The 15,669-nt window shown below is 37.4% G+C and overlaps 1 long non-coding RNA gene across 1 annotated transcript; it reads right to left on the bottom strand.

The window, feature by feature from the left end:
• Positions 1 to 4,385: 4,385 nt before the first annotated feature.
• On the bottom strand, positions 4,386 to 7,388 carry LOC147518101 (uncharacterized). Its single transcript, XR_015211710.1, has 2 exons — positions 5,940 to 7,388; positions 4,386 to 4,633 (listed from the first exon to the last, which is right to left on the bottom strand). It is a non-coding gene; the product is annotated as an uncharacterized LOC147518101 (long non-coding RNA).
• Between the last annotated feature and the right edge of the window lie 8,281 nt (positions 7,389 to 15,669).

Genomic DNA, 15,669 nt, shown 5'->3' with positions numbered 1-15,669 from the left:
ATTCTTTGAACTGCCGATGCCGCTCGATACTTTGAATTGCCACTGGTGTGCTGATCCATTTGCATTGCCGCTGGGATCGAATTGCCGATGGTTTCATAACAATCTATTTTTTCAAATTGCCGCTGGGACAGAAGACTAGTTTAAAACTTGGGAGTCAAATTAATTTTGTAATGGAACGACATTTGTTAAACATAGAGTGTGAACATCCCTATTCACAAAAATCTCTTGGAGTCGGGTTTAACAGGTTTTCTAAAAAGTTGTATGGTGTGCGAGTGTTACTCCAGAAAGACCATGTTGGTTTCTTTGCATCTCTGCCGACTAGAGAGCTTTAGACATGCAGGTGAGTAGATTCAATCCAAGGCTACTGTTTGTTTGATTAGTTTGAATCAGCGAAACTAGATATTTCCAATTGCACATAGCCAAGGCAGTTAGATGAACCTAAAGCTACTTGCTCGACCTATTAAAGTGCTTTAAAGTTTCTTGGTCATGCCTTTTAGTTTCACAACGGACCCAAGTCACCCAACAATGTTCTACAGTCTAATATACCAACCACAGAAGAGCAGAGTTTAGCACGTCGGCTTGGTCCTTCAAATACTTACAGAGATATTTGCAAGGATAGCAAAAATGTGTGCGCCACTGAAGAATGTAAACACTGCTGCAGTGCTTCTACTCATCGGGATCAGATATTTTCTTGGCATTTTAACAACTAAAGAAAGTTTATTTCACAGAGTAACCATCAGAAGGACAACAAAGCCTGGTCTTGGGCGTACCAGTGTCAGAGGCCTTCAAGAGTTCAAAGCCCAAAAAGGAGCATTTTATAATAAGGAGTGACCGTAAAACTCAGTAAAAGTGATATTACTCAAGTCCCAAACTCCCAATCCCAAAACTAAAATTTTTTCACCCTTTCAACAACAACAAAAACTTCTTTGCCACACAGACTTTGCCCATGTAACAAAGAGAGGGCGATGTTCCGGCCCCCATAAATGTGGCCCAATAAAAGCCCAATTCAATATAAAGCCCACACTCAAAGTCCATGCTACAAAAAAGCCCACGCTCAGAGCTTTGTTACAATAAAAGCCCAATTCAATATAAAGTCCACGCTCAAAATCCATGCTACAATAAAAGCCCAATTCAATACAAGCCCATGCTCAGAGCCCATCTATAAAAAAGCCCACGCTCAGAGCCCATGCTCGAAGCTTATCTACAAAAAAGTCCACGCTCAGAGCTTATCTATGAAAAAGCCCACGCTCAAAGCCTACATCCCACGACAGTTCTCCCGCCAGTTCTCCAACTTCATCCCACGAGCTGACAGATGTCCCGCCAGTTCTCCAACTTCATCCCACGAAGCCGCGGGTTGTCCCGGCCACTCTCCAACTTCATCCCATGATTGGACAGTTCTCCCGCCAGTTCTCCAACTTCATCCCACGATTGGAATATTGGAGAACGAGGAAGTAACTATCACCAATGCTACCTCTAAAATCCAACCTCGTCATTTTTCCAGAACTACGCGATCGAGACTTGATCCCAAGCAATACCTTTAGGTACGTAGGCAATTTCAAAACCGAAGTCCAGTCTCATCTTTCCCCAATCACCATCTCTTTTACCATCTCAAAAAAAAACATTACTTCCAACCCTCAACTGGTGTGTTTTGGCAAATCTTGCTGAAACAGGCTGCATACCCCAACAGCCAGCACGGTATTTTATCTGCCTTGATCGTATGCTTGAGGGGCTCCTGCATGAGAATCTAGCCTCATATTAGTTAGGTTCCATTGAAGACCTTGTCGGGTGCACAAGGAGTTTATCATAGGCTTTAGGTTCCAGCCAGCTTGCAGTTCTCAAGTAACGACAACAGGATGAAGAAGATTGTAGGCAGCTTATAAATAATAATGTTAATCCAGAAAAGGGTCATGTAAGTATCTTCATGCAGTTGAATTATTTGAGTAAAGTGATTTCTTATTTATAATTGAAAAACTTTTTACCTTTGCAGGGGGGTGAGGAAAAGGAAGAGGAAGAGGAAGAAGAGGTTAAAAGAATCAGCAGCATAATAAATCCGGCTCATGTCATGTTCCTTAGCAAGGCAGTAAGGTAAACAATAAAGTCCCAGTTATGATTGTTTCAACATATTGGAGCTCCACTTAAAGACATTGCCTTGGAATTTCAATCCTCGAAACAGAGCACTTGCAGAAGCCCAATCAAGGAGAAATGTCTTGACATCTTGGTCGCTATTTTCGAGCATGCTGTCGTTTTTGAACTTTCTTTTCTTTTAGAGTTTATTTTATATTTTTTGTATTTTGTCTCATGATAAATGTGTAAGTGGACCTTCATATATTGGGCAGAGACAACGAAAGAGTTCATTTCAAAGTTGGATCTTAAAACTGGCCAGAAAGTTCTTGGTTGTGGTTGCGGCATTGGTGGAGGAGACTTTTACATGCTTGACAACTTTGGTAATATGGTTTCTTTCAATCTTGAACGTGCCATTGGATGCAAATGCTTTGTTGAATTTAATGTTACTAAATGTATGCAAATGTTTCGTTGAAGTTGATGTTGCTGACTGTATGAAAAAGACATACCCACATACAAATGTGTTAATATTTGTACCAAAGTTTTTTTCTTAATCTTTTGTAGAAGCAGCCCATACAAAGTACTTTATACTTTATATGTTATGTTTACTTTCTTCTTGGAGGAGGTTACTTACAAGAATGTTCACATAGAAGTAAACAAAGCAGCAGATCATCTAGGAAGGTTGGGTGTTAACAACGATGATTGATTCGTAGTATATGGCCCATATCTTGGTTGTAGTTTACTGCCTACGAGTAAACCGATGTAATCAGTAATTAAGAGGAATAATATATGACATTTCACAGAGTATCATTTATGGGTCTGCCCAAGGTTGCAATAAGTTGCATTCAGTTGCATCAGATTGTAATCAAGTTCGCATTGATTTCATCACTCTTGGCTAATCTATATTCCAAATTGTTGCACATGTAAATTTGATTACAAATTAAATTAACATCAATCAACTTCATAGTAGATCATTTTAATTACATTTCATGGTTCCATGATTTAGTCAAAGTGTTAATCAACTTCATAGTAGATCATTTTAATTACATTTCATGGTTCCATGATTTAGTCAAAGTGTTAATCAAATTCATAGTAGATCATTTTAATTACATTTCATGGTTCCATGATTTAGTCAAAGTAGTCAAGTAGCTTGAAGTTTTTGGCAATGTAAACCATATGTAGGCATGCAACGTTGGTCTTAAGGAAATTGGTCATAAAAAAAGTGATTGCCAAGATGGTGGTATTGCCTATGGTTGTTGATGTGTTATTTGATTTTAAAACTTTGAAAAAGTTCTACTGGAAAGTGATGACATGCTCTTGCTCCCGCAATCCAAGACAACATGCCTCCCTATTCTTAGTTAAACCTTGAATATATGCTAACAACGTATTATTAATATAAGTTTATTTACTCATGCATGTAATCCATTATTCTCTTTGTTGGTGTTTCTTTACATGCCAAGTGAGGACGAGATATTTTATTCTTTAATCGAAATTTTTTCATCTATACAAATATTGTGTGTGTATAGTATTTTGATTGCAATTTCTTAAAAAAAAATAGAAAAACATAAACCCTTCAAACAAAGTATGTAGTGAATTATTAGCTATCAATATACATATATTATTTATTCAAGTGGACTTTAAGCTTTTGAGTAATTAACTATCTATGTAGCAAGTCCGGCCATAGGCCGGGCCAAATGGCTAGTGTAAATTTAAAATTTCATATATAAAATACTATGTAAATTTATATTTTTATATAAAAATTTAATTTTACATAGGTAAATGAAACTATGTAAATTTAAATTTTCATATGATAAAAATGACGACGTATGAGCCTTCTAGATAAGTTGGTAAAACCTTTGGGTGATGATATCAGAGGTCTGGGGTTCGAACTCCGCTGGATCTCATTTAAAATAGGCTTACCAAACAAAAAAAAAAATTGAAGTAGGCTGACTTCAAAATTGAAGTGGGCAGAGCTACCAACCTTTTCTAAATAATTCTACCCACTGTTTTCTTCCTAATTCCTAGACCAGGAGAAAGGATAAAGCCCCAACTAACTACAGAGTTCATGCAAGAGTAGGCCGGAGAGTCCACTGCATATTCAAAATCCTGAGCAAGGCTGGAATGGTTCAGTCCACGTGTCACAACCCTTGCTCGTATCACCTGCTGTTGATGACTTGTAAATTCCATACGGATATATTTATCAAGCATGTCAAGGATACACGTGGAATAATATATCCACATGTGTATCCTTCACATATCAGAGTATAATGGTAACTTTCTCTACTAGCAGTCTATAACTAAACCCTAATATAGATCTAAAAGTATTTCAAAATCCGTGTACTATATAGAACCAAGTACAATTCTCTAACTGACTGGGAAAAATGCTTTGGGCAAAACAAACATCTGATGCGTTTATTACAAACCAAATAGAAAGAAACTATGGAAGCTAACCGACTGATAAAAAGGAACATTATGCTACTTTCATCTCTCCACAAACCAAATGAAAAGACAAGCTCCCTGAACTGGCATGCAAAGCGCCTCCAGCTGGCTCGTCTGTCATCTTGGAGCAAACCTGTAACATGTTGAAAAAAAATATATATGTAAACAATCTGATGTATAGCAATGGAATATATTGTACAAGCTTTTCAGAGACATCTAGAGAGCAGAGACTAATATAACAATATAGGCAACATTAACACACATTCCATCGACGAATTAATAATATATTAAGAATGATAAATACAATGTGAGTTTTAATTCATATCTGTTTATGATCTTAGTAGCTTAATGTATGTTTTCATTTTGAGGATTGCTAGCGAGCGACTCCTCTAATTGATAGGTGGGGAGATGATCCACAAAAAGTCAGAAAACGACGACTTTAATATCTATAAGATCATTTAAACTGGTACAGATAACTTGAGAAAGGGAAAATTCTCCCATCTCTCATCGTCTGCCTTCCTGTCTTTTTCTGACTGCCTAATGAAGATGGAAGACAAGCTTGTTGAGTGGAAAGGAAACCCAGACCAGTATCAAACTGTTTGTTTTGAAATTCAGGTCTCTAGTTCAACAATGCACCACCCAACCTTAAAGCCAATGTTAATGGTTAGCCATTTACAAAAAATATATATATATATATACCTTCTCGGTGACTCCTCCTAATTGCAATATCAATCTTTTAAAATATAACAATCTGAAAGACAACCCTTCTCCTTGTGGCTAGTATCAACTGAGTGTTGTGTTACTAAACACATTCGGAGCTGCTTCTTTAGTTATTTTATAACACAAACCAAACTTAATGGGTTTCACACCTGCCAAATGTAAGGGATATACGACACACGTCTGGATAATGTTAGGAACTACAACTTGAATATACTTACTCTTTACCAATTACCACAACTGTACAAACTTTTCTCTCAAATGTACCAAGTACGAAAATGTTAATCCAAGCCTAGTAAAGATTCACTATGTCCTTAAGACAGATTTTCCCCCTTAGGGTGTTTCAAGGTTGGATGGGAAACTGTACGTCTCCCTAGACAACCCTTCTCCTTGTAGCTGGTATCAACTGAGTGTTGTGTTATTAAACACATTTTGAACTGCTTCTTTAGTTATTTCAGAACACAAATCAGCCTTAATGGGTTTCAGACCTGCCAAATGTAAGGGATACACGACACACGTCTGGATAATCTGTTGTTTAATTGGATGCGTTTGTGCACCTAATGTGTTTACGTTGTGTGATTTGGCTTGTGGAATGAGTCACTCTCTCTATAACTTAGCCAAAGTAAATTATAACACATAACAACTTAACAATATTTCAATCATGAAAATACAAAAGAACATACTGAAAAATTTAATATTTCAGTAGGGCCTTATTAGCTTACCTTTGCCGTCCAGCTTCCACTATGTTCTGTTATGATTGAGTCCACTGATAAATTTGGGTAAGATGAGGCTTCTGGTATAAGCGAACACTTTCCAATGATCAGAGTCAAATATCTTAACATCACGAACCGAGTTGGTTTCTGCATTATAGAAAACAATTTTTTTGGTAGAACTTAGAGAACTTTGTATTAGTATAAATCTCTCCGCTGTTTGCAACGCCAATTGGTCGCAAATACTCAAGTGACCCACATGCTCCAAGTAGTCCAATCTTAAATTGTTTTGTCCAAGAGCCATTAACACCATACTGTTTCATCACCCAAATCTGAAGTTCCACTCCATATTGAATGCCGAACATACAAAGTAATCCACCCAGTTCCACAAGCTCAAGATAAACATCTTTGAAGATCAACTCGGTCGGATATGGATGTGGTATCTCTTTAAAAACCTCCTCTTTCAGGTCAAAGGAAAGGATAACTCTTGATTGCGGTAGCGGAATCCTAATTGCACGCCAATGAAGAGCGCCATTGACAAGTGGTGCGGTACAAGGATCTTTAAGAAGAGTATGGTACTGGTCAAATGGTTCTATAGTCCTCCATGACGGCTCTCTGCTTAAACTGGTGAAATTTGTTATGGTCACTTTTATCTCCATCACCAACATATCTTACCACCTTATATTCATTAGTAGCTTGATTTAAACCAAACCCAAAATTGACACACCTTGTATGAGTGTATGACCAAGAGGAATGGTAGACTCCGGTGGACAACAACGGATATGAATGTAGTCTCTGGTGAGAGGATTCCAGATATAGAGGTTTTCGGATGAGCGCAGTATTACCATTCCATTACAAATTCCATGAACAAAATAGTAGGAAAGAGTATCTAGACAAGATGGCAGTTCAATTTTTTTTTTAAATTATCGTGGTTTCTGCCAAGTGAAATTTGTTGATTTCGTGTATACCAGGATGATGTTCTTTTGCTAGAAAACTAGTAATGTGGAGTTTGGATTCATTTGACTTATGAGTGAGGTGGAGTTTGGCAAAAAAAGGGTCATTAGTAAATAATTTAAGCCAAGATTTACTGACGCACCTGACTTTACATACAGATTTAATGGGTAGATACGAAAGTAACTCAATTACCAATTCACCTGGAACGCTCTTCTTCGTAATGCAGCCGTCGGAAGAAGAAATCAAGTAGTGGAAACTCGGAACGTCACTTCCACCACCCTCCTCAGGTAGTGGTAATTCCACCATCTCTCTCTCTCTCTCTCTCTCTCTTTAGAGTTTAGAGTACGTAGTTGGTGAAAAAAGTGTCGTCTACCAACTCAGCGAATTATTCGCGTATGAAAAGATTCATTTAGAGCATCTTCAACTCAACGTAATCCGTGTTGTTGAATGTTGAGTGGGCAGCTCACACCAACCCACACTTTTTATATCAAGTGGAAAACTCACCCCACTGTCAAATATAGAGTTTGATTTGCCTTAAATTGCCGTGCCGCGCTCTATACTAACTTCACATCCAACCCATATTTGCCACGTCTATCCGCAAATAACAAATTTAATTACTTTTTTAAATAATTTCTAAAATTTGATAATGTCTATTTGATAAGTTTTAATATTAAACAATATTAGTATACTGCTTGCAGTGGGGGTGTGAGCGGAGAGGGAGAGGGAGAGTGAGGAGTGGAGATGAAGGGCGAAGAAGAGAAAGAGACTGTTAAAAGTAGGGGGGATAGAGAAGAGAGAGACTATTGGAGAAGAAAGGGGACTTTAGAAAACGACCTCAAGAGTTCGCTACCTCACAGATTATTGAGTGTTTTTTTTTGCTGGGTAAATTTAAAATATATTAGTATACTGCTAAGTAGTGGAAGCGTGAGCTAGGGGTGGGAATTTGGCCATAACGACCCTAACCCGGCCCTGACTGGACCTAAGCCCTATAAAGCCCTCACAACTAAAGCCTTCATAGAGTTTAGGGCAGGGTCGACCCGGCCCTAATGCCTTCTAGGGCAGGGCTAGGGCTAAGGTTCTAAAACATAGGCCCTACCTTAATTCAGCCCTTATTAGCCCGGCCCTAACCAAACCCTAGTTATAGTTTCACACTTTCATTATAAATACACATACCATAATTGTCCAATTCTTTATTAAATATTTTCAATTAAAATAACATTGTTCTTTGTAATTTATCACTTACACCCAAAGGTACTTCCAATAACTTGTCTTATATAACAAAAACTTGTCAATTTAACAACCATGAAGAACAGTGAGCACTAGTCTAATAAAAAATAAGACTTTATTCCTTTGATTATCAAATCAAAGTCTACAACTTATTATTCTCAATTTCTTTTCCCACTTACTTCTTATAAATTATATTTTTATTCACATCCAAGCCAAGTCTAGAACTAAAGGTTTCCTTCCACACCATTAAAGCGAAATACAGAGTTGACATTTGTAACACAGAAACCAAAAAACAACCTTTGTCAGAAAAATGACATTTGTAATCTCAAACCTTTCTCCATCACTTGTTCAAAAGCCAATCTTTTCATTTCCACATACAAAGCTTGAATCACTTTTAAATTAGAAGAAAGGTAATATTATATTCGTTTAAATTTATTATGAAACAATTTATAATATTGGAAACAATTTAACAACTTCCCTCGCCCTTAACCAAAACTATTATGTTTCTTCTTTATATCTATTACTTCTTCCTTTAAAATGATAATATAATTATTTGTCTATGTACTTTTCAATGTTAAATGTAATTTTAGTGAGGTTTGAGTACAAGGAAGAACAAATTCCGAACTCTCGATGTACTTCAGTTCATTAGATTGTGGATGTGCATTTTAAATTGTTGGACTTATCCAGGATTATTACTAGATTGGTGGGACTTTGAATTTGTAGATCTTTGTAAATTTTTGTAATATAAACGAGTTTTAAAACTGATGTAGTAAAAAGAAGAAAATATATAGGCCCGACCCTAAAGCCTTTAAATAGGGTTTAGGGTAGGGTCAGGGCTTGAGATTTAAACTTGTGGTCGGGCCCGACTCGACCCGACCCTATGCTGACTTTAGGGTCGGGCTGACCCGACCTTAATATATGAAGGGCTTTAAATGTTTAGGGCCGGGCTATCCCGACCCGACCCATTGCCCACCCCTAGCATGAGCGGAGAGGGAGAGGGAGGAGTGGAGATGAAGGGTGGAGAAGAGAGAGAGATTGTTAAAGGGAGGGGGGATGGAGAAGAAAGAGATACTATTGGAGAAGAAAAAGCAGGGGGGGGGGGTACGGTCAGACACAAAAGAAGTGTTTTTGGGGGGTACAGACAGACAAAAGAGAGGGTGACATGAAGCAAATGGTCTTTTGGGTAACTTTAGAAAAGTGAGCTCAAGAGTTCGCTACGCTCACAGATTAAAAAGTAAAAAAACTTACAAAAGGTGTTTAGAGAGGCAACATACTGTCACTCTCCAAGGTCTTGCCAATTTAAACTAATGGTGTAGTTTACGTATATTAAATTCTATAAAAGCTTTGGTAAGGGCCTTCCCCTTTGCGTAACCAATTGGGCTTTCCCTCACAGACAATTGCTTCATCATCAATCATAGTTGCACCGTATGGTCCGTACCCTCTTAGCCAGACTATCTACTGTGAAATTTGCTTCTGAAGGTATTTGTAATCTTGATATGTTGGACAAGTAAGAGGCAGTTGTGCCACCTTGCTTGCATTCTCCAACGTACATTATTAGTTTTGAATGCAACAACAATTGCCTCAGGATCCGTCTCTATCCAAAGATGGAACCAACCTCTAGTAACAACAAGCTCCACTAGTTCCAAAATGGCCATGCACTCAGCCCAATAGTTTGTGTAAATGCCAACCCTTTTCCACATTGTCAGGTTAAAGGCACCCATATTGTCTCTGATTGAGACCCCAATATCAGATGGTCCTGGTCTGGGTTGCCCAAAGAAGTTCCATCTGTATTCAACTTGACTATGTTTAGATCCGGGGGAATCCACATACAATCCATAGTTCTTGGTGCATTCTTGATCCTAGAACCTACATCCCAGAACTTGAGAACTGAACATTCAAAAGTCGAGTTATAGTTATGGAATTTGGACAAGTTTGTGGTAAGTTTAACCTGTGTTCGAACATAATACTTGCACTCTCTAATGTTGGGCGTCTTACCATCAAAGTTAATCTTATTTCTCTATTTCCAAATTGTGGCCAGAGCAACAACAGTACATGCATTCCACAATTTCTTCAGTATAGCTAGGGCTCTAGTTGGTATTGAACTTCAATGCACTACTAAAAAAAAAGTCTGATATGTCGGGTTTTTTAGATTTACAAAGCGACACAAGTAGTGGTGACACAACAGGTTTTTGTCAAACCGACACAATAGATATAGTAATTGTGTCAGTTTATACTTATAAACTGACACAACAGGTATACTACTTGTGTCGGTTTTAGCAATTGACAATTGTAAATTTGCTCAGGGGAAAGCACAAACCGACACAAGAAATAGAACTGTTATGTCGGTTCTTTTTTAAACCGCAAAAAATTGGATCCCTTCTTGTATCAGTTTTAGTAGATCACCTGTTTCGAGAAAAAAAAAATGTAGAACAACAATTGACATGTATAAAAGCATTGCCATCCACATCAACACAACACAACTAACAATCTCAAAAACAATTTCATTACTAAATAATTCCATTATCCAACATCAGTTTACAACCAACCAACCAACTATCCAAAATACAAAATGTTCACAAAACCCACAAAATAAAACCTAATAAGCCTAGTCTAACACCATTCGAGAAAATAATTTCATGTCTAGCTTTCATCCATCCATCTAGCCATCATAGCCGCATTCTATTAAGTTCAATCTAAAAAAAAAAAAAATAGTTAGGTTCAATATATCGTAAAGCGTCAAAATTCATTATAGTACAAAATGCAAATACGCTACATGTTCACATGGCATAACCTCAAATATGTGTTTTTTTTAAGTTAGGGTAAGCAAAAAAGAATTAAATCTAAAAAACACACAATCCATTGATGAGTACATATAGGTGATCTAAAGCTCATATTCCTTCACCTTCAACCCACTTTCCAATAGCTGCATAGCCTTGTCACCTCTAACAATAACATAACAAGCACTACTAGTTTGATCATCTAGTATATGCCACTATTCCCCTAATAATAGTGGCTTATAGTCATTTACCACGGCACAAAACTCTTTTCTAGTTTTGGAACAAGCAAATATGTAACGCCCCAAAACTCAAGCAATTACAAACCTATAAGATGTGGTTTTATAGTAAATTTTGACAGCATCTCTTCTGTATTTTCGATATTTCATAATTATAAACCTATCATAACCTAAAAATCACAATAATATATTTCCCATTGGTTAACCCAGTTACTTAACCGTCTCGACTGATGTTAGAGCAGTCAAATAACTGGCTTACAAAAATGAGATCACTTCAACATTAGGACTTAGTACACCAAAGTAATTGAATGTCTCAACTAATGTCAGATCATCCAAGCACCTCGTACAAAGTCATTATTGAAAATACAAGTAAAATACATACATTCGAGTCCCATAGCTATCAAAAGGTTTAACCCTTACCAAATGATATTTACTATAAAACTTTTTGAAAGAGAAACAAAAGAGGTACAAAGACAATACTTATAGACCTTAGTCACCTTTTAGTACTTTGGCGACTAAATTTAGTCTACTCTAATTAAGTATCACATCTTCCACACCAATTTGGTCTACTCTAATTTAGTAACATTCTTAGATCTTAAAACCTTTGTTGTTTCTTTTGTACATAGTCTGGTCTGGATTCTATTGGAATCATTGTTGTTTCCCATAATTGTCATGGGGTAGCAGTGCGAGCCTGTGGTCTCATGAATTTAGAACCCATGAGGGTAAGTTTATCTCACTCATAGAAACACAATGTATACATACCATATTTCCTAAAGTTTTCGTTAATTATAAAGTGTTTGCTTTCTTGTTGAGTTGGTAATGACTGATCTTATATCCATACTTAAATGAAATCCATTCTGACGCCTAGATCCAAATTCAGAAAGAGTTCATCTTGTACTCTTCTCATTTCTCCTAATACCAAAAGATTGAACAATATACCTAACTATTGAAAAAACTGAAGACTAACAACTAAATTGTTCCAACATACACCTTAGCGGCTATTTGGACTCCTTAACAAGCAAACTAGCTAGCTACTCCACAGGTAGCTCAAAAAATAAATTAGAAAACAGTTCTAATTAATATAAGCCAATAGAGCCCAGATAATACCTTACACAAATAGCCGTGATGATCTATGGGATATATTGGTCGATAAAGTCAATGAAGTCCTAACGAAGTACATCTATTTCCCTGGTCGTGTACTTGTCCTTGCTAGCCAACTACATCACCTAAGTGAGTCAAGAAAAAAGTTGATGGATCATGAATTTTTTTCAACATCATATTTTTTTCGATATCATATATTTTTTGTTTATGTTGATGTGATGTATTAAAGAACATGATAACTCTATTCATCTTCTTTTTTATTGGTAGACCAGGATCCTGGATCAAGTGCAGCATAAAGAGCATCACATAGTAACCATATAAGATAACCCCCTTTTGTTGTGGGCACTTCACAAAAAAGTATATAAAACAATCAATTATATATATGCAACCAATAACAAAGATATACATTGCACTTTTAGCGGAAAATAATAGTTTACCTTCACGTAGTTCCAATTTGGATTTGGATTGTTCTTTCTCTTTCCTTGAGACAAGTTAACTGTTTTGATTTCACTAACAATTGCAAGATTTTTGCAATAAGAACCAAAAAAAAATAGTCAACCTTGCTTGTAACTTATTTAACTCACAATCAACCAAACGTTTGAAGTGAAGGATTTATTCATAAAGGAAATGAGCGCAATTCAAGGCACTATTACTAAAGACCATATCCAAATAGCTAGGAGTTCGGTCAAAGAATTTGAAAAGGGTACCCCCGTGTTAATCTCTAATTTCAGATCTGGATTTGGTTCACTTCCAAGAGAATTAAACCAGTACACTTCCATCGATTTATGGGGGAGATGGTGTTTGGAGTTGGATTTGACCGAGTTCGTTTGGACGAACTGCCTATGTATCAAGTTCTCTCTGCTGGGGGAGACTTGAATTAGGTCAGACATAGTTCCTCATCCTCTTTATATAGGCAAGGTGTCTGCACCTCTCACGTTCCCGCGTCAGGCTAGATTCAGGTCTTCAGGTCACTCCTCAGCCTTGATTGTGAGTTATGGACATTTATCATGAAGCGTGCCTGAAGTTCCAGCCTTGATTGCTATAATAAAGACATACGTTACGAGCCATTATGGAACGAGAGAAGTGAGCGCTATGTAGGTCGCTTCTAGATGAGATCGTTCATTCGTCTCGAGTCACTTTGAAGCGAGCTCGTAAGATGAAGGTGTGATATCGATTGGTGGTGAGGTCGCTCTGGACGTGAGTTGAATATGTTGCTTGCCTGATTTGAGTCACTATGAAGCGAGCTCTGAGGACAAGGATACGAGGTCGGTTGGTAGTTTTGTATGTGCTGGACACGTGTCTAGTATCCATTGGTTATGGATATTATTCCCTCACACAACCCCATCTCAATAGGTTGCTTTAGCTGTAATAGCGATCTACTGAGAGAGAACAGTGGCATATGTATGGCACATGCGAGGGTGTGGGCATTTTTGAAACTGGATCTGAACCGCTTCATCTTCGAGTGGGTGAAATTATCTAGTACTTGAAAAGACCACGCATAAGAAGACGTGTCTGTCTAGGTTTAGGTGTAATGATGATTTGTGTTGGGAACTGAACGAGCGGCTTGTATAAGACGTTTTTTGGGAACTGAAGGGGTAGTTTTTTATCCATTTTCTCCAGCTTTGTGAGAACGTAGACTACTAAGGTTAGTCTTTCTTGCATTTCTATTTTCACTTTTCTTCTTTCAATAGGTTTATATCAGAGTTCTGTCGAGTAAAAAGATTTTAAAAATGTTTGCTTCTGACGATACTCGGTCCGACGAGTTGATAAAGAGATCGCTAGGATTCGAGGATATGGTAGAGGAAGAGGTTTCTAGATCTATCGTTGCCATTTCGAGTGGTGACCTTGTGGAGGATGGTTCTTCTTCTAGTAGTTTACCAGCCATTGTTGTAAATAGGAGTGCCATCACAAATTTTGCAGATATTAGGTCAAGATTCGACATTAACATCCCCGACTTGGAGATTCACGACCTGAGTAATGTAGATAAAGTGTTTAGTAGTAGTTTTGCACCGATAAATTGAGGGGTTGTTTTGTGTATAGGGCAATTGAGAGCGGGGCTGCGTTTGCCATTCTTGAAATTGACTTGTGATATTCTGAACTTATGTGAGAAGGCTCCATGTCAGTTCGTTGGGAATAGTTGGAGGCTATTAAGGGTATTCAACCTGTTGAACAAGTCAGGAGAGTACGATATAAGACTTGATGATGTGTTAGAGCACTTGGCTGTGAAGTGATCTAGGTCGAACAATTTTAGTTTTCAGACTATAACTGGTAAGTCTTCTGTTATGGATAGGGTAAGCAACGAGTCTTGGGAGCAAAGACTATTGTTGTTAAGGGGTGACTACTGTGTCACTGGAAGTAGATTGAGGTGTAGGAGTTGTAACTTTGATGGTACGTTTGTACTGTTATTTGCTTTTGTAATGTTTTCTTGTTTCTTTTCTCTTGGTAATACTAACTTTGGTTATTGTTTATTTATGTCTACAGACGTTGTTATTTCGAACCGGGGGTTTCGTGGGGAGATCGAGAGGTTTGTCAGACTTCAGCGATCTGCGAAGAGGGATTTTCTTGTAGTTGTCTCAGGCTATTTCACTGAGCGTGTGGGTGAAGGTGTCAGGTCGAGGAGACTGCAACAAAAAAGAAGAGCAAGAGCTGCTATTGTGGTAAGTTTAGAGGTTGATTCTGGGATGGAGAGAGAGATGAGTCACTTGGTGACTCGGGAAGATCACCGCAAAAGTCGAAATGGGAAAGTGAAGGTGGGAGGTTGATAAGAGCCCAAAACTGTAGTTTTAACCCCTTAATAACATTACATATAGACTAATTATGTTTATAATAAATAAGAGTTAGTTAGTGCTGTTTACGTACTTTTGTGTATTTCAGGTTTTTGAATCAATTATGTGAAGAAATATGTCACTTTTACAAGAGAAAGAAGCAAATGTTAGTTGCTAAGAAGTTCTATGGTTAAAGCCTAAGTTTCAAGGAGAAAAAAGCCTTTTTAAATCCCAGTCAAAGTTGAAAAGTCAAAGTCAATGCGGGTAGAAATAGAGCATAAAAGTCAATAGAATTTCCGCAGGACATATTTTTGGACTCAGACCTCAGAATTGGGCCTACTATATGTCAAAACGACTAGTTTAGAAAGAAGGTTCTAATGGTTTAGGCCTTAATATAATCAGAGGAGTAAAAGTGGACAAAAAAGCTGTTGCAGTAATTTCTAGCAGAGAAACCCTTTTTGGACTTAAGTAATTGGGTTTTGGGCTTGATTTAGTGGCCCAAAACATGGCTCCAAAGCTCATGCACGAAATTGTAAACATGGCTCTCTCCTATATAAAGAGGACTAAGGCAAAACTCTAGCTATCTCACCCATTAGTTAATTAGTCTCTTGTCTCTTAGTTATTCTTTTTAGTAAACCTAGTTTATGCTATTTAACCTAGCCACCATTAATAAAATTCAAGT

This window comes from Coptis chinensis, chromosome 2 (genome assembly GCF_015680905.1).
Source record: "Coptis chinensis isolate HL-2020 chromosome 2, ASM1568090v1, whole genome shotgun sequence".
Taxonomy (NCBI): Eukaryota; Viridiplantae; Streptophyta; class Magnoliopsida; order Ranunculales; family Ranunculaceae; genus Coptis; species Coptis chinensis.
Note: the sequence above shows the minus strand (reverse complement) of the source record. Positions and strands in the feature narration are given on the sequence as shown.